The sequence below is a fragment of the Hypanus sabinus genome, chromosome 2, assembly GCF_030144855.1.
Source record: "Hypanus sabinus isolate sHypSab1 chromosome 2, sHypSab1.hap1, whole genome shotgun sequence".
Taxonomy (NCBI): domain Eukaryota; kingdom Metazoa; phylum Chordata; class Chondrichthyes; order Myliobatiformes; family Dasyatidae; genus Hypanus; species Hypanus sabinus.
Window position 1 is genome coordinate 117,759,995 of NC_082707.1, and position 21,476 is coordinate 117,781,470.

The 21,476-nt window shown below is 41.3% G+C and overlaps 1 long non-coding RNA gene across 1 annotated transcript; it reads right to left on the bottom strand.

Annotated features, from left to right (window-relative positions):
- Window positions 1-581: 581 nt before the first annotated feature.
- Window positions 582-16,851, bottom strand: LOC132382693 (uncharacterized). Its single transcript, XR_009508453.1, has 3 exons — window positions 16,796-16,851; window positions 7,804-7,869; window positions 582-4,187 (listed from the first exon to the last, which is right to left on the bottom strand). It is a non-coding gene; the product is annotated as an uncharacterized LOC132382693 (long non-coding RNA).
- Window positions 16,852-21,476: the final 4,625 nt, after the last annotated feature.

Here is a 21,476-nt window from a genome sequence, read left to right on the forward strand (position 1 = left end):
ATACTGTAGGGGTTATTATGTGGCCACGTAGTAAAACATTCTGTATTATATATAATGGATGCTTTGATATGCTGTGTAAGGGAAACATGCCTTTATACAAAGGAGTGCAGATAACACATGTTAAGAGATAATGATCCAATGTTTCAACCCAACAGTTCTTAGTAAACATGTCAGTAAATTGTCCAGAGAATGGTTTAACTGCATAAGAATACATTGGCATTGGATCTTACTTTCAGTGAGCAATGTCTTAGAAAACGGCTAATAGTGTGTCTCAAAGGCTTTCAGTGCATTGGTAAGAGAGTTGGGCATTATATCCTTAAAAAGAAACCACACAACAAGGTAAACACAAGGAAAACTGCAGATATTGGAAATTCAAGCAACACACACAAAATGATGGTGGAACGCAGCAGGTCAGGCAGCATCTATAGGGAGAAGCACTGTCGACGTTTCGGGCCAAGACCCTTCGTCAGGACTAACTGAAAGGAAAGATAGTAAGAGATTTGAAAGTAGGAGGGGGAGGGGAAAATGTGAAATGATAGGAGAAGACCGGAGGGGGTGGGGTGAAGCTGAGAGCCGGATAGGTGATTGGCGAAAAGGATACAGAGCTAGAGAAGGGAAAGGATCATGGGACGGGAGGCCTAGGGAGAAAGAAAGGGGGAGGGGAGCACCAGAGAGAGATGGAGAACAGACAGAGTGATGGGCAGAAAGAGAGAAAAAAAGGGGGGAGAAAAGCTAAATGTATCAGATGGGGTAAGAAAGGGAGGAGGGGCATTAATGGAAGTTAGAGAAGTCAATGTTCATGCCATCAGGTTGGAGGCTACCCAGCCAGTATATAAGGTTCCTCTAACCTGAGTGTGGCTTCATCTTGACAGTAGAGGAGGCCATGGATAGACTTATCAGAACAACAACAAGGTGTTTCTTTCCTAGTAGACCCCAATGATGCAAGTTTTATGCTCTCTCCTAAATTAACGGAGACAAAGTCCAAACAGTAGCATGGAACTGGGAAATCTCCAATGTAAGACTATAAAGTGCTAAGTGGTGGGGAAGAAGTTAAGGTGAAAGTTTAAATGAAGCTAATTTTTAAATTCAAATGAAAATTCTGTTTGATAACACTTTGAGTGAAGACTTGTGACTGTTAAATTATTGAAATGATATCTTAATAAACTGTTCATAATTTTAATCTGCCTTCTTATAAGTAATTTGAAGCCAGGCATAAATTGTTGTAATAAGAGGGAAAGTTATTCTATGCCACAGTCAGGATTAACTGTGGTTAAAAAGGGCACAAATTGTAATCATTACCTGATGTTCTAATACTCCTGCATGCACACCCATAATGACTCTGAAGCTTGAATGAACTGATACAGAGTAGAAATAATCATAGACTGGAGAACAGAAATAATACTTTGTAGTGTAGCATCAGAGTTGTTAAGAAAGTTTGCTTTTGCAAAAATTTCTTCAGTGATCTATTATTTTATAAGAGTTAGAATCAACACTCAGTATTCATATTTCCAGTTTATTCATTAAAGGAAGAGAGCCTGTATTACTAATTGAAGCTCTGATGTTTGTAGTACATAAAGTGGTATGTGTAATTTCTACCTTCTTTTCACTTGTGTGAAACACTCACCAGAACAATCTAAATCATCCTTCAAACAATGGGTTGAAGTAATTGCCGGTACTGTCTGAAATACAAAATGTTCGTTTTGCTATCTTATAATGCACTTTTTAAAGCACTTCTGTATAACTTATTACAGTACTCTGTAACAGATTGTGAAATCCTTTCTCTAAACACTTGTGAGATTCTAGGTATGTATTGTCATAATAAGTAAATGTAAAGGCACCTTCCATTTAACACTTCTGAATTTCCCAGCCCATTTTCTTCCAACGTTTCTGTTTCTTGAAAGGAAACTTCTAGTCCTTTAATGATATTATTCAGTTGCATGTTAATATTGTTGACATGAGCAGGTTATATCTAAATGGATATTTAGATTTCACAGCAGCACACTCAAAATGCTGAAGGAACTCAGCAGTTAAGCAGGTTTCACTATGTTTTATTTCCAGATGAAATCAGATCAACCATCTTACAGAATGTAATCGTTACTGTTCTTTCTTTTTAGAAAACTTTGAATGTTTTTGTACAGTGACTTACATTCTACTTTCAGCAAGAAAAATTTTTTATGAATGTTTATATATTCTTGAAATACTGTGTGGAATAGGCCCTTCTAGATCTTTGAGCCATGCCACCCAGCAACCCATGATTTAATGCTAGCCTAAACACAGGGCAATTTAAAATGACCAATGAACCCACCAACCAGTACATCTTTGGACTATGGGAGGAAACTAGAGCACCTGGAGGAAACCGACATGGTCACAGGGAGAATATATAAACTCCTTACAGACAGCAGCAGAAAATGAACCCAGATCACTGGTACATTAAAGCATTGTGCTAACCACTACGTTCAGTGTTGTATTTTTTTTAAATTGTATTTACAACAAATTATTGTGTTTTTTGTAGTGTAATATCCTCACTATCTAGTACTACTAAATAGAGAGAGACTTTGTTAAAAATATAATTAGTGTTAAAGGAACAAGGAGAAAATATCCTAGCCTGTTAGCAGTTAAATACTCAATATTTGTTACTGATATTTCAGGACATCTAACTACCTGCTACCTCTTACTTAATGTTCAAAGAAATGTTATGCTGCCTGATGCCTCACTTTCCTCCTCAGTTTCATGAATAATGTCCAATCCTTTAAATTCATTTTTATGTGTTTACAAAACTAAGGGGGCTGGGGGCAGTGAACAAGGGGGATTGTTCAGGACATTGTGAAGTGAACGGATATCCATAGCCTTTTCTAGCATAATCCCCAAATCATATATGCTCTTTCTAACACCCTCTCAGTAAAGAGTAACATAATACACTCAATAAACATTAAATCTTGTGCACTGCACAATGTATGATTTTTACTATGCTAGTGTGCTATAAAAATTTATAACTATGGAAATGAAAACATTTAAACACTCTCATTAACTTCCCTAATGTATTGAATAAACACCATGTAGCTTTGTGGTGTAATAACTTTTAGAACAGGAATATATCTTGCTGCTAAGTTTTTGTTTTCCTATGTCATTATTGTATCGAAGCTTTGTTATTTTTTACTTGGACACAGTTATTCGATAAACCTGATGATCACACGCAACTTGGTAGTCTGATTTCATGGCCTAAAGGCATCCAATCAATCAGTCCATGGTTTTCATTAATATTTTGTGTGAGCTGATGACATCTGTCATGTGTTAGAGGTGCAAGAAGGTGGTGCTGCACCAGAAAGAAAAGGAGGTAATGGTGACGACTGGAATTGGAAGACTTATTTCTGGGTCTATAGGGTTACAGATTGAAACTATATCTATAATTAATAGCAACATAAGAATTGTGAGGCTGCTAAGCCAGTCAGCACACCTGTTCACATAATATTTTCCTTAAGTGGCATAAAAATAGGTCAGCCCCCACCCATGCTCCATTTCAAAGGTACATTTAATGTCAGAGAAATGTATACAATATACATCCTGAAATGCTTTTTCTTCACAACCATCCACGAAAATGGAGGAGTGCTCCCAAAGAATGAATGACGGTTAAATGTTAGAACCCCAAAGTCCCCCTCCTCTCCCATGTGTAAGAGGCAGCAAATAACGACCCCCCCCACCAGCAAAAAAAGAGCATTTGCACCGGCCACCAGGCACACAAGCATGAGCAAAGGAACAGCAAAGACACAAACTCACAGTACTCTAAAGACTACTTGTCCATCCAGTATTCAACATACCACAGGCTCTCTCTCTCCCTAATAAGGGAGAAAGGGATGTCTCCATTTCACAGCGAGAGGGGAGGCATAACAAACAACTTGCTGGTTTATGATGCTAAAAGTCTGTTGTGTCACTTTTTTTTCTAGCACTGTGCCCAAAGATCTCTGGTCTCTGGGCACACAGATCTTCCATCTCCCATGACACACTGATCTGCCCAGACACCGACCTTCAATCCGCCCGTCTCCAGAGCCATGAGATCTCGATCCTTCGAAGGCGAGCTGAGCTCTTAGGCCAAGCCCTTGGCATGCCGAATAACGGCACAAGAGGGGGTCCCACTCCTGCAAAGAACCATAGTCAGCGTGCAACTCGAGGTCAGGGTCTTCAAAAGAACCCTGAAAGGGAAAAATAGAGATATTAAAGATGGAAATAGAACTGTTTCCAAAGGTGCAAGCAAAGGAGTCACCGTTAGGTGCCATTAATCCTCCTAAGCTCCTCCTCCATTTATATATTTAAGGAATATTATGTTTATGTACTTGCCAGCTACTCCTGAAAAATGGCCCAGTTCAAATTTAGATTGTTTTAGACATCCTTGTATGCAAGATATTCTACCTGAAATTTTGTCTAATTGAGCCTGATTTAAGTGTATTCAATGGATTACATTACATCACAATTCTTCTCTCCACTGATAATGCAAAACAGCCAAGAACTACAAAGAAGACTACTACCTACTGATAGGCACTACTGTATACAGAGACCTAAAGCTGTTCAGAGGTAATTATTCTCAAGAATGGGAAAGTTAGTCACAATTTAATTACATTTCAGTTCTCAGCTACTCCAGATTCCATAGGTAAACTTCAGTAACCCATTAAATGGTGAAGTGGCCCCATTGAGAAAGTAAGGAGGCATGGGATCCAAGGGGACATTGCTTTGTGGATCCTGAATTGGCTTGTCCACAGAAGGCAAAGAGTGGTTATCGATGGGTCATATTCTGCATGGAGGTCGGTCACCGGTGGAGTGCCTCAAGGACCCCTTCTCTTTGTGATTTTTATAAATGACCTGGATGAAGAAGTGGAGGGATGGGTTAGTAAATTTGCTGATGACACAAAGGTAGCGGCTGTTGTGGATAGTGTGAAGGGCTGTCAGAGGTTATAACAGGACATCGTTAGGATGCAAAACTGGGCTGAGAAGTGGCAGATGGAGTTCAACACAGATAAGCATGAGGTGGTTCATTTTGGTAGGTCAAATATGATGGCAGAATATCGTATTAATAGTAAGACTCTTGGCAGTGTGGAGGATCAGAGGGATCTTGGGGTACGAGTCCATAGAACATTCAAAGCTGCTGCGCAGGTTGACTCTATGGTTAAGAAAGCATACAAAGCATTGGCCTTCATCAATCGTGGGATTGAGTTCAAACCCAAGAGGTTATGTTGCAGCTATATAGGACCCTGGTCAGACCCTATTTGGAGTACTGTGCTCAGTTCAGGTCACCTCACTATAGGAAGGATGTGGAAACCATAGAAAGGGTGATTTACAAGGATGTTGCCTGGATTGGGAAACATGCCTTATGAGAATAGGTTGAGTGAACTCAGCCTTTTTTTGTTGGAGCGACAGAGGATGAGAGGTGACCTGATAGAGGTGTACAAGATGATGAGAGGCATTGATCGTGTGGATAGTCAGAGGCTTTTTTCCAGGGATGAAATGGCTAGCACGCGAAGGCACAGTTTTAAGGTGCTTGGAAGTTGGTACAGCGGAGATGTCAGGGGTAAGTTTTTTACGCAGAGAGTGGTGAGTCCGTGGAATAGATGGTGGTGGAGGTGGAAACAATAGGGTCTTTTAAGAGACTCCTGAATAGGTCCAAGGAGCTCAGAAAAGTAGAGGACTATGGGTAACCCTAGGTAATTTCTAAGGTAAGGACATGTTCAGCACAGCTTTATGGGGTGAAGGGCCTGCATTGTGCTGTAGGTTTTCTATGTTTCTATGACTCCATTGCTGCGTCTGAAACAACAGAAGCTTCCTCATAGACATGCTAGTCATAGACAATGATTCAAGAAGAGCTGCTTCCCCTCCACTATCACATTTCTGAACAGACCATGAATGCTTGTTATTCCTTTTTAACTATTTATTTATTTTTGTAATATATACATTTTTATGGCCTTTGCACAGCACTACTTGCTCAAAAAAAATATTCACTTTATTTGTCAATGATAATAAACGTAATTCTGATTCTTGGCACCTCCCCAAGTTGTTTTTTGTAGTCAAACAAAGCAACTATGTTGCACTTTTCCTTTAAGAGGATACAGTTTGCTTTTAATCAGAGCAGGCTGGCACAAATTTGCACTATCCGCTCATGAAACTGGGCTCCTGGTGACGTGTGTGGCCAATGAACTATACACTGAAGCTGCATGAGACAGTCTCCTAAGTGGTCAGGAGAAATTAGATTATCATGCTGCCTGCATCAGAAGCAATTGGTACAGATTTCTCACACATGATTACCCCCCTGGCTGTTTTGGAACAAGTATCTTATTTAGATTCCTTTAATTTGCACCTCTGTAATTTCTTGGAGGGTCGTTGAAATTGAAGTAATTAGGTCTGCATTAAACTGTATGTGGAGAATCTTCGGGCTACACGTGCTATTGTAGAAACATTCAACTTTTACCCAGCTATTTAGAGTATATCAGTAATGGTCTTCATACCCAGTGCTGTGTTCAGTTGAGATTTGTGTAAATAATTAACAGGTGTGGTCTCTAACTGCCATTTATTGAGAATATGTCCAAGTGATAGACCACAGGACGGGCATGAGCTTCCATTTCTCACAAAAAAGGGATATCATAACATCTCTTCACCTTCAGCCCTCCTATCTTGTTCCAAACAGACTGATAAATAAGAAATGAACTGAAATAAATTGTGTAAGTAATCCCTTGCACTAGCACTATTTTGAAAGTCTGTCTTGAAAACAAATTGAAATATAAACCATTGTTCCTGAATCTGAAAGTATTAACTAAAGTATGGGCATTTCCTTTTTTATATTGGAGTTTTCAGTGCTGATTAACAGGAATCAGCAGGAAGTAAAGGTTGCTTCCACAGGAACATTTCCCTGGGATGATGGCAACAACATGGATAATCCTATCTGTGGTGTTTTCGTGTATAACCTTCTTTCCCTGACCCCCTTGTCTGCAGGTCAGCACTCTAGGGAGCTTCAGCCTGCCCCAAGCACATCTGCCTGTAGCTCAATGAGCCGGATCTTGCTGAAAAAGTAGTTTTCTGTTAATTAAGCATGCCATTATTATTCTGCAAATCAGCTAGTAAATTCAGGAGATTTAATGATCCATTCCTGAGTTGTGAATACCCAGAACTTCCTGGTTGATTTGGACTACTCTGTCATTTTCTTCACATTAGCAGTTGCATGTGTGCATTGTTTGCAAATTACACTGAAAAAATATCAAGTGTGGTAACTTGAAGTAACTTGGTAGTCATTAATGCAATGCCAATTCGACTCTCTGGCCCAGAAATGTAATAACTTAAATTGTTTAGTTTCAATCCTGCAAATAGTGATCTTATTTTCATTTTTTAACTGGTTATCATTTCATTTTTCTTATTCAAATTTTTCACCCTCTCCCCTTAATCTTCCATTATCTGGTTTGATTTTAGTTCACTCTCCTCAGTAATTCTGTTTCTTACTCAATCATTAGAGTTAATCAATTCCAGTATTAAAAAAATGTTATTGCTTATAGTCAATCAACACATTACACAAGTTACAAAATATTTTTGAGGTTAAGCATATAAAGAAAGTCTGCTAACAAAGCCATATAAAGCCCATCTCCAGAAAGGTGTAGCACAGTGCAGGGCCGAGAAATTGTGCTATTATCTTGGATTTTCCCTACACTGATTATTTATTTTAACCTATCTCATGTGATTTTTGTTTCGGAGAGAGTATCAGCAAGGCTGAAAGCTGGAAGTAAACCCAGCCAGCAAGTCTTTTCTTGTATGGACATGCAATTGAATACTTACTTTACTTTATTGTCACCAATTGATACTAGAACGTACAATCATCACAGTTTCTGCGCTTCGCACTCCCTGAAGTACAAATCAAAGTAAATATAATAAAAATTTAAATTATAAATCATAAATAGAAATGGGAAAGTACGGTAGTGCAAGTCAGGTCTAGATATTTAGAAGGTATGGTCCAGATCCAGGTTAGGATCCGTTCAGCAGTCTTATCACAGTTGGAAAGAAGCTATTCCCAAATCCGGCCATACAAATCTTCAAGCTCCTGAACCTTCTCCCAGAGGAAAGTGGGACGAAAAGTGTGTTGGCTGGGTGGGTCTTGTCCTTGATTATCCTGGCAGCACTGCTCCAACAGCGTGCGGTGTAAAGAGAGTCCAAGGATGGAAGATTGGTTTGTGTCATGTGCTGGGCTAGGTTCACGATCTTCTACAGCTTCTTCTGGTCTTGGACAGGACAACTTCCATACCAGGTTGTGATGAACCCTAGAAGAATGCTTTCTACAGTGCACCTATAAAAATTAGTGAGTATTTTAGGGGACAGGCCAAATTTCTTCAGCTTTTTCAGTAAGTAAAGGCAGTGGTGGGCCTTCTTGGCAGTGGACTCTGCTTGGTTAGACCAAGTCACGTCATTTGTGATATTCACCCCGAGGAACTTAAAGCTTTTGACCTGTTCCACTTGCGCACTGCCGATGTAGTTGGGGTTGTGTGGTCCGCTACTCCTTCTGAAGTCAACAACCAATTCCTTCGTCTTACTGGCATTGAAGGATAGGTTATTGTCTTCGCACCATGCCACAAGGTTCTTAATTTTCTCTCGGTACTCAGACTCATCATTGCCCAAGATACGGCCTACAATTGTGATGTCATCAGCAAACTTATATATTGAGTTTAATGGAAACTTGGCTACACAATCATGGGTGTACAGTGAGTATAGCAGAATATTCAGGAAACCTGTAGATTTGTTTCTATTGTACTTGTTTATTTTGCCAATGGTACCTCCACAATGTTCAGTTAGAATTACAGTGGTGCTAGAAAGTTTGTGAACCCTGTAGAATTTTCTCTATTTCTCCATAAATGTGACATAAAATGTGATCAGACCTTCATGAGTCCTAAAACTACATAGAGAGCCCAATTAAATAAATAACACATAAAAAGCAAGCTACTTCTTCATTTATTGAGAAAAAAATGATCCGATATTTCATGTTTTTGTTGGAAAACGTATGTTAACCTCTGTGATAATACCTTCTACAAAAGCCTTTTGGAGTCAGCTGTTCCAATCAATGAGATGAGATTGGAGGTGTGGTTTGCCAGAGGTGCCCTGCTTTTTACAATATTTTTATTCAGAAGAAGAAACAAGATTTACAGAGTGCAACACATAGATACATCTCAACATAACTTGTGTACATTCATTTAATGTAATAAAATTGGTCAAAATGTTATAACATAACACATAAAGGTATACCACTCTGTAATAAAAAATTTAAAGATAGGTCATACATCATAAAAGAATTTTTTATATAAAAAAAGTCAACCCCTTACCAACTACCAAAGAAAAAAGCTGATGGATGATAATGGATAATTGGAGAAAAAAACATATTTGCTTAAGAAGAGAAGATAAAAATATACATAAAAGTCTGTGCACTGTTAAACTTTATAAATTGGAAAAGTAATTTAGGAAAGGTCCCCAGATATCATAAAAAGATTGTTTCCAATTTAAGACTGAGCAGCAGATCTTTTCTAAATTTAAATAAGACATAATATCACGTAGCCATTGAAGATGTGTAGGAGGGGTAGACTCTTTCCATTTAAGCAAGATTGCTCTCCTTGCTAAAAGAGAGGTAAAAACTAAAGCCTGTAGGTTAGGAGTATTTAAAGTTGTATCTTCATTTGCAATAATGCCAAACAAGGCAGTAAGGGGATTTGGGTCAAATTGGACTCTAAAAAGTTGTGAGAAGGTATGGAATACTTCCCGCCAAAACTTTTCAATGTTAGGGCAAAACCAAAACATATGAATTAAAGAGGCATCAGCAGAGTTGCATTTATTACAAAGTGGAGAAACATTCCTGCTCTATAAAAGAGACACACAAAATCAGATTAGTGACAGAGCCTGCTCTTCTCAAAAAAGACCATGTTATGTAAACCATGCCTCAATCAAAACAACTTTCAGAGGACCTTAGAAGAATTGTAGAGATGCATGAAGCTGGAGAAAGTTACAAAAGCATTTCTGAAGACCTGAATGTTCATCAGTTGATAGTAATACAAATCATCTACAAATGGAGGAAACTCAGTACTGTTGCTACTCTCCCTAGGAGTGGGCATCCTGCAAAGATCACACCAAGCGCACACATGCAATGCTGAAGGAGGTGAAAAAAACCCAAGGGTAACAGCAAATGATCTACAGAAATCTGTAGAACTTGCTAAAGTCTCTGTTCATGTGTCCAGTACAAGAAAAACACTGAACAAAAGTGCCATTTGTGGAAGGGCACCATGGAGGAAAGCACTCCTCAAAAAAAATTACTGCGCGTCTCAAGTTTGCTGATGACCACCTGGATGTTCTACAACACTTCTGGGACAATGTTCTGTGGAAAGATGAGACAAAATTTGAACTTATTGGCAGATTTGCAGATTGCTGTTTGGAGGAAAAAGGGCACTATGCATCAACACCAAAACCTCATCCCAACTATGAAGCATGGTTGAAGGAACATCATGGTTTAGGGCTGCGTTGCTGCCTCAGGGCCTGGACAGCTTGCAGTTGTTGAGGGAACAATGAATTCAAAATTGTATCAAGAGATTTTACAGGAGAATGTCAGGGTAGCAGTCCGTCACCTGAAGCTTAATAGAAGTTGGATAATGCAGTAAGACGTTGCCGGCATGGAGAGGGGAAGGGCTGCAGCTTGGGCAACTGCCGGTCTCCCATACAACCCTGCCCAAGCCTGCGCTTTGGAAACCTTCCAAGGGGCAAATCCATGGTCTCACAAATCTAACGAATATCTATAATGCAGTAAGACAGTGATCCAAAAGACAAAAATAAATCAACAACAGAATGGTTTAAAAAGAAGAAAATTTGTGTTTTGGAATGGCCACATCAAAATTCTGAACTTAATCCTATAGAAATGTTGTGAAAGGACCTGAAGCAAGCAGTTCATGCAATGAAACCCACCAACACCCAGAGTTGAAGCTGTTTTGTAAGGAGGAATGGCCTAAAATTCCCCCAAGCCGATGTTCAAGACTGATCAACAGTTACTGGAAATGTTTGGTTGAAGTTATTGCTGTACAAGTGGCTCACACCAGTTACTGAAAGCAAAGGTTCACATACTTTTTCCAACAAATACATGCAATATTGGATCATTTTTCTCAATAAGTAAATGAACAAGTATAATGTTTTTGTGTTTTTTATTTAATTGGGTACTCTTTATCTAATTTTAGAACGTGTGAAGATCTGATCATATTTTAGGTCATATTTATGCAGAAATAGAGAAAGTTCCAGAGGGTTCACAAACTTTATAGCACCACTGTAGCTGGGTGAGTGTGACAGATTATTAAAACATGTTGATCTAACATGCATATAAACATAGAAAGAAACATAGAAAACCTACAGCACAATACAGGCCCTTCGGCCCTCAAAGCGCTGCTGAACATAGAACCATAGAACATTACAGCACAGTACAGGCCCTTCAGCCCTCCATGTTGTACCGACCCATATAATCCTTTAAAAAAGTACTAAACCCACACTACCACATAACCTTCCATTTTTCTTTCATCCATGTGCCTGTCCAAGAGGCTCTTAAATACCCCTAATGTTTTAGCCTCCACCACCATCCCTGGCAAGTCATTCCAGGCACTCACAACCTTCTGTGTAGAAAACTTACCCCTGATGTCTCCCCTAAACTTCCTTCCCTTAATTTTGTACATATGCCCTCTGGTGTTTGCTATTGGTGCCCTGGGAAACAGGTACTGACTATCCACCCTTTCTATGCCTCTTATAATCTTGTAGACCTCTATCAAGTCCCCTCTCATTCTTCTACGCTCCAAAGAGAAAAGTCCCAGCTCTGCTAACCTTGTTTCATATGACTTGTTCTCCAAACCAGGCAACATCCTGGTAAATCTCCTCTGCACCCTCTCCATAGCTTCCACATGCTTCCTATAATGAGGTGACCAGAATTGGACACAATACTCTAAGTGCAGTCTCACCACAGACTTGTGGAGTTGCAACATGACCTCTCTACTCTTAAACTCAATCCCCCGTTAATGAAGCCTAGCATCCCATAGGCCTTCTTAACTACCCTATCAACCTGTGCAGTGACCTTGAGAGATGTATGGATTTGAACCCCAAGGTCCCTTTGTTCATCCACACTCTTAAGTAACTGACCATTAAACCTGTACTCAGTCTTCTGGTTTGTCCTTCCAAAATGCATCATCTCACACTTGTCCAGATTGAACTCCATCTGCCATTTTTCTGCCCAACTCTGCAGCCTGTCTGTATCCTCTTGTAACCTTCGACAACCTGCAGCTCCATCCACAACTCCTCCAATCTTTGTGTCATCCGCAAACTTACTCACCCATCCTTCCGCCTCTACATCCATGTCATTTATAAAAATCACAAATAGCAGGGGTCCCAGGACAGATCCCTGCGGCACTCCACTAGTCACCAACCTCCAGGCAGAATACTTTCCTTCCACAACTACCCTCTGCTTTCTTCCTTTCAGCCAATTTTTTATCCAAACAGCCAAGGTTCCACTTATCCCATGCCTCATGACTTTCCTGATGAGCCTCTCATGAGGGACCTTGTCAAATGCTTTGCTGAAGTCCATGTAGACCACATCCACTGCCCTACCCTCATCAATTTCTTTTGTTACCTCTTCAAAAAACTCAGTCAGGCTCGTGAGGCATGATCTTCCCTTCACAAAGCTATGTTGACTATCCATGAGTAGACTGTACTTCTCCAAATGCATCCTAACCTTAAGAATCCTTTCCAGTAGTTTGCATACCACTGACATAAGACTCACCAGTCTATAGTTCTCAGGTTTCTCCCTATTACCTTTTTTAAACAAGAGTATTACATTTGCCATTCTCCAGTCCTCTGGCACTTCCCCTGCAGCCAAAGAGGATTCAAAGATCATAGCTAATGCTCCTGCAATCTCTCAAGTCCCACAACAACCTGGGGTGTATCATATCCGGCCCTGGGGATTTATCAATCTTAATGTTTTTAAGAAGATCCAGTACTTCTTCTTCCTTAATCTCCACACTGTCCAGCACACAGGCCCGCTCTACTTCAATCTCATCCTGATCAAGATCCTTTACGCTTATGAATACTGAAGCAAAGTATTCATTTAGGACCTCCCCAACCTCCTCCGCCTACAGGCACATGTTGCCCTCTTTATCCTTTAGCAGTCCCACCTTCATTCTCGTCATCCTCCTATTCTTCACATACACATAGAACACCTTTGGGTTCTCCTTAATCCTACATGTCCCTACCTTAGAAATTACTAGACATACCCATAGCCCTCTATTTTTCTAAGCTCCATGTACCAATCCAAAAGTCTCTTAAAAAACCCTATTGTATCCACCTCCACCATCATTGCCAGCAGCCCATTCCACGCACTCACCACTCTCTAAGTAAAAAACTTACCCCTGATATCCCCTCTGTACCTACTCCCCAGCACCTTAAACCTGTGTTCTCTTGTGGCAACCATTCCAGCCCTGGGAAAAAGCCTCTGACTATCCACACAATCAATGCCTTACATCATCTTATACACTTCTATCAGGTCACCTCTCATCCTCTGTCACTCCAAGGAGAAAAGGCCAAGCTCACTCAACCTGTTTTCATAAGGCATGCTCCTCAATGCATGCAACATCCTTGTAAATCTCCTCTGCACCCTTTCTATGGTTTCCACATCCTTCCTGTAATGAGGCAACCAGAACTGAGCACAGTTCTCCTTTTGGGGTGAAACCAGTGTCCTATATAGCTGCAACATTACCTCTCGGCTCCAAAATTCAACTGCATGATTAATGAAGGCCAATACACCGTATGCCTTCTTAACCACAGGGTCAACCTGCTCAGCTGCTTTGTGCGTCCTATGGACTCGGATCCCAAGATCCCTCTGATCCTCGACACTGCCAAGAGTCTTAATATTAATACTATATTCTGCCATCATATTTGACCTCACAAAATGAACCACTTCACACTTATCTGGGTTGAACTCCATCTGCCACTTCTCAGCCCAGTTTTGCATCCTATCAATGTCCCGCTGTAACCTCTGATAGCCCTCCACACTATCCACAACACCTTCAACCTTTGTGTCATCAGCAAATTTACTAGCCCATCCCTCCACTTCCTCATCCAGGTCATTTATAAAAATCACGAAGAGTAAGGGTCCCAGAACAGATCCCTGAGGCACACCACTGGTCACCGGCCTCCATGCAGAATATGACCCGTCTACAACCACTCTTTGCCTTCTGTGGGCAAGCCAGTTCTGGATCCACAAAGCAATGCCCTCTTGGATTCCATGCCTCCTTAGTATTCCAATAAGCCTTGCATAGGGTACCTTATCAAATGCCTTGCCAAAATCCATATACGCTACATCTATGACTCTACTTTCATCAATGTGCTCAGTCACATCCTCAAAAAACTCAATCAGGCTCATAAGGCACGACCTGCCTTTGACAAAGCCATGCTGACTATTCCTAATCATATTATGCCTCTCCAAAAGATCATAAATCCTGCCTCTCAGGATCTTCTCCATCAGCTCACTAACCACTGAAGTAAGACTCACTGGTCTATAATTTCCTGGGCTATCTCTACACCCTTTCTTGAATAAAGGAACAACATCCACAACCCACAAATCCTCCGGAACCTCTCCCATCCCCATTGATGATGCAAAGATCATCGCCAGAGGCTCAGCAATCTCCTCGCTCACCTTCCACAGTAGCCTGGGGTACATCTCATCCAGTCCCAGCGACTTATCCAAATTGATGTTTTCCAAAAGCTCCAGCGCATCCTCTTTCTTAATATCTACATTCTCAAGCTTTTCAGTCTGCTGCAAGTCATCGCTACAATCACTAAGATCCTTTTCCATAGTGAATACAGAAGCAAGGTATTCACTAAGTACCTCTGCTATTTCCTCCGTTTCCATACACACTTTCCCACTATCACACTTGATAGGTCCTATTCTTTCACGTCTTATCCTCTTGCTCTTCACATACTTGTAGAATGCCTTGGGGTTTTCTTTAATCCTGCCCAACAAGGCCTTCTCATGGCCCCTTCTGGCTCTCCTAATTTCCTTTTTAAGCTCCTGCCTGTTAGCCTTATAATCTCTAGATCCCTAACATTACCCAGCTTTCTGAGATGTTTTTTATTACAGCCTTTGTACACCATGATTCCTGCACCCTACCATAACTTCCCTGTCTCATTGGAACATACCTATGCAGAACTCCACACAAATATCCCCTGAACATTTGCCACATTTCTTCCGTACTTTTCCCTGAGAACATCTGTTCCCAATTTAAGCTTCTAGTTTCCTGCCTGATAGCCTCATAATTCCCCCTACTCCAATTAAACACTTCTCTAACTTGTCTGTTCCTATCTGTCTCCAATGCTATTGTAAAGGAGATAGAATTATGATCACTATCTCCAAAATGCTCTCCCACTGAGAGACCTGACACCTGACCAGGTTCATTTTCCAATGCCAGATCAAGTAGTCTCTCCTCTTGTAAGCTTATCTACATATTGTGTCAGAAAACCTTCCTGAACACACCTAACAAACTCCACCCCATCTAAACCCCTTGCTCTCGGGAGATTGATATTTGGGAAATTAAAATCTTCCATCACAACAACTCTACTCCCTGTAGTCTGCTTTCAGGACCTCTTCTCTTTTCCTACCTATGTCATTGGTACTAATATGTACCACGGCCTCTGGCTGTTCTCTCTCTCACCACAGGATATCATGGATGTGATCTGAAACAGCCCGGACCCTGGCACTTGGGAGGCAAACTACCATCTGAGTTTCTTTCCTTCATCCACAGAATTGCCTGTCTGACCCCCTAACTATAGAGTCCCCTATCACTACTGCCTTCCTCTTCCCTTCCCTACCCTTCTGAGCCAGAGGCATGGCCACTGTTGCTTCCCCCAGGTAGGCCGTTCCCCTCCCCCCAACAGTACTCAAACAGGAGTACTTATTGTCAGGGGGTACAGCCACAGGGGTACTCTCTAGTCCTGACTCTTCCCCTTCCCTCTCCTAACTGTTACCCATTTGTCTGTCTCCCGTGGCCCTGGTGAGACCACCACCTGCCTATAACTCCTTTCCATCACCTCCTCACTCACCCTGACCAGCCGAAGGTCATCGAGCTGCATCTCCGGTTCCCTAACTCGATCCCTTAGGAGCTGCAGCTCAACACACTGGCTGCAGATATGGCTGTCCGAGAGGTTGGGAGACTCCAGGACCTCCCACATCTGACACCAAGCACAGAAAACCGGCCTCACACACATACTACTTCCTTTCTGCAATTAACACAGGTAAACCTATCTCGCCTCGTTACCTTCTAAGCCCGTTGAGCCAAAACCCTATGACTCTGCTACCTCTCACTCCGCTGCCCGCTAGATATGGCAGTCTTCTTTTTAAACTTTTCCTGCTCTACTGGCTGACGTCACATGCCTGCACAGTCTAGCCTCTCTTTTACGCCGAATAGTAAAACTGCCTTCGCTCCAGAAATCCTTAGCCATTCACTCGCAGCCTTCTTGCTCCGAATCATCTATTCATTTCAATCCCTACTGCAAAGCCCCAAAAATATCTATGGCCATCCCTGAGATCATGAAATTTGTGTCCCAATTTCTTTACTACAGTATCTGCCTATTTAAAACATTTCTAAAAGTTCTCTCTGACTTATTAGTTTTAAATCCTCCCCATTCACTTGCTTGCCAAATTCCATTTTATACTTAACTATAGAATTGGCAGACTGCCACTAGATGTTTACAAAGACCTCCCACTTCATGTGCTCCTCACCTTAGCCAAAGTCTGCATCCACATGCTGATGCATCCAGTCTGGTGTTGAATGATCCTGACGCTGAAATAGAATGTGCTGTGAGTGGGAGTGAGGACTATTTCCCTCGTTCTGCTGATACCAGACCATTCCATCCCTGCAGAATGCAGCCAAAAAAGTCATTTATTGAAAGAGCAAAATTCCAGTAATTCAGCAGCCCTAGAAATGAACTATATCATTGTGTCAGAAAGAGGAAGAAAGAAATACTTTGAGGCATCAAAGTATTTAAGATGCCTTTGAGATGTTAAAATATAAAAAAGGAATCTCTATTACAACCTTACCTCACTTTGCAAACGTAAGGTCTCTGAGACCCCACTTTAATACTAAATCCCAGAAACAAAGCCAGGAGCAACCTTGTACTTTAAAACAGACATTTGTCCTCAAATCTATCCTGTCATGGTCTTGTCCTTTTTGTCTACCTGCTCTGCACTTTCTCTAACTGTAACACTATATTCTGCATTTTAGAAACATAGAAAACCTACAGCACAATACAGACACTTCAATTCACAAAGCTGTGATGAACATGGCCTGACCTTAGAAATTACCTAGGGTTACCCATATCCCTCTACTGTTCTGAGCTCCATGGAACTATTCAGGAGCCTCTTAAAAGACCCTATTGCTTCTGCCTCCACCACCATCGCCAGCAGCCCATTCCACGCACTCACCACTCTCTGCATAAAAAACTTAACCCTGACATCTCCTCTGTACCTACTCCCCAGCACCTTAAAACTGTGCCTTCTCGTGCTGGCCATTTCAGCCCTGGGAAAAAGCCTCTGACTATCCACACGATCAATGCCTCTCATCATCTTATACATCTCTATCAGGTCACCTCTCATCCTCCGTCACTCCAAGGAGAAAAGGCTGAGTTCATTCAACCTGTTTTCATAAGACATGCTCCCCAATCCAGGTAACATCCTTCTAAATCTCTTCTGCACATTTTCTATGGTTTCCATGTCCTTCCTGTAGAGGGGCAACCTGAACTGAGCACAGTACTCCAAGTAGGGTCTGACCAGGGTCCTATATAGCTGCAACATTACCTCTCGGCTCTTAAACTCAATCCCACGACTGATGAAGGCCAATGCACTGTATGCCTTCTTAACCACAGAGTCCATCTGCACAGCAGCTTTGAGTGTGGTATGAACTCGGACCCCAAGATCCCTCTGACCCTCCACACTGCCAGGAGTCTTGCCCTTAATGCTATATTCTGCCATCGTATTTGACCTACCAAAATAAACCACCTCACACTTGCCTGGGTTGAACTCCATCTGCCACTTCTCAGCCCAGTTTTACATCCTATCAATGTCCCGCTGTATCCTCTGACAGCCTTCCACACTATCCACAACACCTCCAACCTTTGTGTCATCAGCAAATTTACTAACCTATCCCTCCACTTCCTCATCCAGGTCATTTATAAAAATCACAAAAATTAGGGGTCCCAGAACAGATCCCTGAGGCACACCACTGGTCACCGGCCTCCATGCAGAATATGAACCCGTCTACAACCACTCTTTACCTTCTGTGGGCAAGCCAGTTCTGGATCCACAAAGCAATGTCCCCTTGGATCCCATGCCTCCTCAGTATTCCAATAAGCCTTGTATAGGGTACCTTATCAAATGCCTTGCTAAAATCCATATACGCTACATCTACGACTCTACTTTCATCAATGTGCTCAATCACATCCTCAAAAAATTCAATCAGGCTCGTAAGGCATGACCTGCCTTTGCCAAAGCCATGCTGACTATTCCTAATCATATTATGCCTCTCCAAATGTTCATAAATCCTGCCTCTCAAGATCTTCTCCATCAACTTGTCAACCACTGAAGTAAGACTCACTGGTCTGTAATTTCCTGGGCTATCTCTACTCCCTTTTCTTGAATAAGGGAACAACATCCGCAACCCTCCAGTCTTCCAGAACCTCTCCCATCCCCATTGATGATGCAAAGATCATTGCCAGGGGCTCAGCAATCTCCTCCCTCGCTTCCCACAGTAGCCTGGGGTATATCCTATCCAGTCCCGGTGACTTATCCAACTTGATGCTTTCCAAAAGTTTCAGCAAATCCACTTCCTTAATATCTAAATGCTCAAGCTTTTCAGTCCACTAAAAGTCATCCCTACAATCGCCAAGATCCTTTTCTGTAGTGACTACTGAAGCAAAGTATTCATTAAGTACCTCTGCCATCTCGTCTGGTTCCATAAACAATTTTCCACTGTCACACTTGATTGGTCCTAATCTCTCACATCTTATCCTCTTGTCCTTCACATACTTGTAGAATGCCTTGGGGTTTTCCTTAATCCTGTCAGCCAAGGCCTTCTCATGGCCCCTTCTGACTCTCCTAATTTCTTTCTTAAACTCCTTCCTGATAGCCTTATAATCTTCTATATCATTACCCAGTTTTTTGAACCTTTTGTAAGCTCTTCTTTTCTTCTTGACTAAATTCACAACAGCCTTTGTACACCACTGTTCCTGTACCCTACCATCCTTTCCATCTCATTGGAATGTATCTACGCAAAACCCCATGCAAATATCCTCTGAACATTTGTCACACTTCTTCAGTATGTTTCCCTGAGAACATCTGTTTCCAATTTATGCTTCCAAGTTCCCGCCTGATAGCCTCACATTTCCCCTTACTCCAATTAAACACAGATCATCATCTCCAAAATGCCCAGTATCAGATCAGGTACAGCCTCTCCTCTTGTAGGCTTATCTACATATTGTGTCAGGAAACCTTCCTGAACACACCTAACAAACTCCACCCCATCTAAACCCCTTGCTCTAGGGAGATGCCGGTCAATATTTGGGAAATTAAAGATCTCCTTCCACAACAACCCTGCTATCATTACACCTATCCAGAATCTACTGGGTGGACTATAAAAAACACCCAGTAGAGTTATTGACCCCTTCCTGTTTCTAACTTCCACCCACAGAGACTCCGTAGACAATCCCTCCATGACTTCCCCCTTTTCTGCAGCCGTGAGACTATCTCTGATCAACAGTGCCACACCCCCACCTCTTTTGCTTCCCTCCCTGTCCTTTCTGAAACATCTAAAGCCTGGCACTTGAAGTAGCCAGTCCTGACCCTGCACCATCCAAGTCTCTGTAATGTCTCATATTATTTATTTTACTCCCACAAAAAATAGTGGATTTGGCCCAGTACATCACAGCTAAAGCCATCCCAATCACTGAGCACATCTACATGAATCTCGGAGCTGTATATATGACATATATGTACTTCGATAATAAAATTTACTTTGAGCCTTGAACTTTGAACTTATTATCCTCAGTGTCCTAGTGGATATTTATCCACAAATCAACTGAAACAAATGATGCAGGCATTAGAACCTAGTATTGAATCTTAAGGGTAGAAAATGTTGGTGAGGTTATCTCCGCAGTGGTATTGTATTGGATTGAATTAAATAGGAAAACAGAGGTGCCTGCAAGAATGATACAGATGTTATCATGGACTTTAATGCACATAGAGATTGCTCACATCAAATTAGTCTTAGTACTGTGGGGGAGGGTTTCCTGCTTACATGATTACCTTTAGAAGAATACTTTGAGGCACCAACTCACATACAGACTATCTTTGACTAGGCATTGTGGAATGAGAAGAGAATACATTTTCTATCTGATTCTTTATCAGCCTTTCAGGAAGAGTAACCATAACATGATAAGAGTTCTGCATTCTATCGGAAAGTGAGTCAGAAACTAAGGTAGTGAATCTGAAGATAGAAGCTATAATGATGCAAGTTAGTCATGATAGATCAGGTGACTTTATTATTTAGGTTGATAGTAGGTGAGCAATGAATAATATCTAATGAATGCATACATGAACTACAAGCAAATCTTTTGAATAACTTGATGCTGCAAAAGCATCAGGAGAGACGTCTCATCAATCCTTACGTAGGAAGAAATAGCAAGAAATCCAAAAAGATCTTTATAAACTTGCCAGTAAAAGTAATTCTGATTGGAGCAGTTTAGAATTCAGCAAAGGAGGACAAAAATTAAAGATGAAGAAGATGGATTATAAGAGTAAACGTAGAGAGTAATGGAGGGAGCAGTGATGGAATGTGCCAGGGAAATGAATGGGGATAAAGATCAGCAAAGCCCCAGGGCCTAATACATGTTTCCCCCGCTATCCAAAAGTAGAGCATTCCTATGAAACCTTTCGTAAGCCGAAATGGCGTAAAGTGAAAAAACAATTACCATTAATTTATATGGGAAAAAATTTTGAGCGTTCCCAGACCCAGAAAGTAACCTGCCCTAAACCGTCGTGGCCTTTCAAAATTAAAGTCATACTTTTCTGTCAATTGTCAATTGTGGCGAAAATCTCACGCAGTTCAAAGCTATGGTGCTGAGTGTAGATCTTGGGGAAGGAGCTTGGCAACACCACACTCGCTGTGCACTGCCTCTATAATGGCTCACTTCAAAACAAACGCTGAACACCATTTTCGCTTCTCGCTTTTTTTCATAAAAGTGGAAATCCTCTTCGGATTTCTTTCGGTTAGCGAAAACAGGTACTAATGTAGGTCTTTCGTAAAAGCGAAGTGGCGTAAAGTGAACTTCCATAAAGTGGGGGATACCTGTAATCTGTATTCCAGAGAAATGAATGAAGAAGCTCTGAATGCACTGGAGGCCATCTTCCC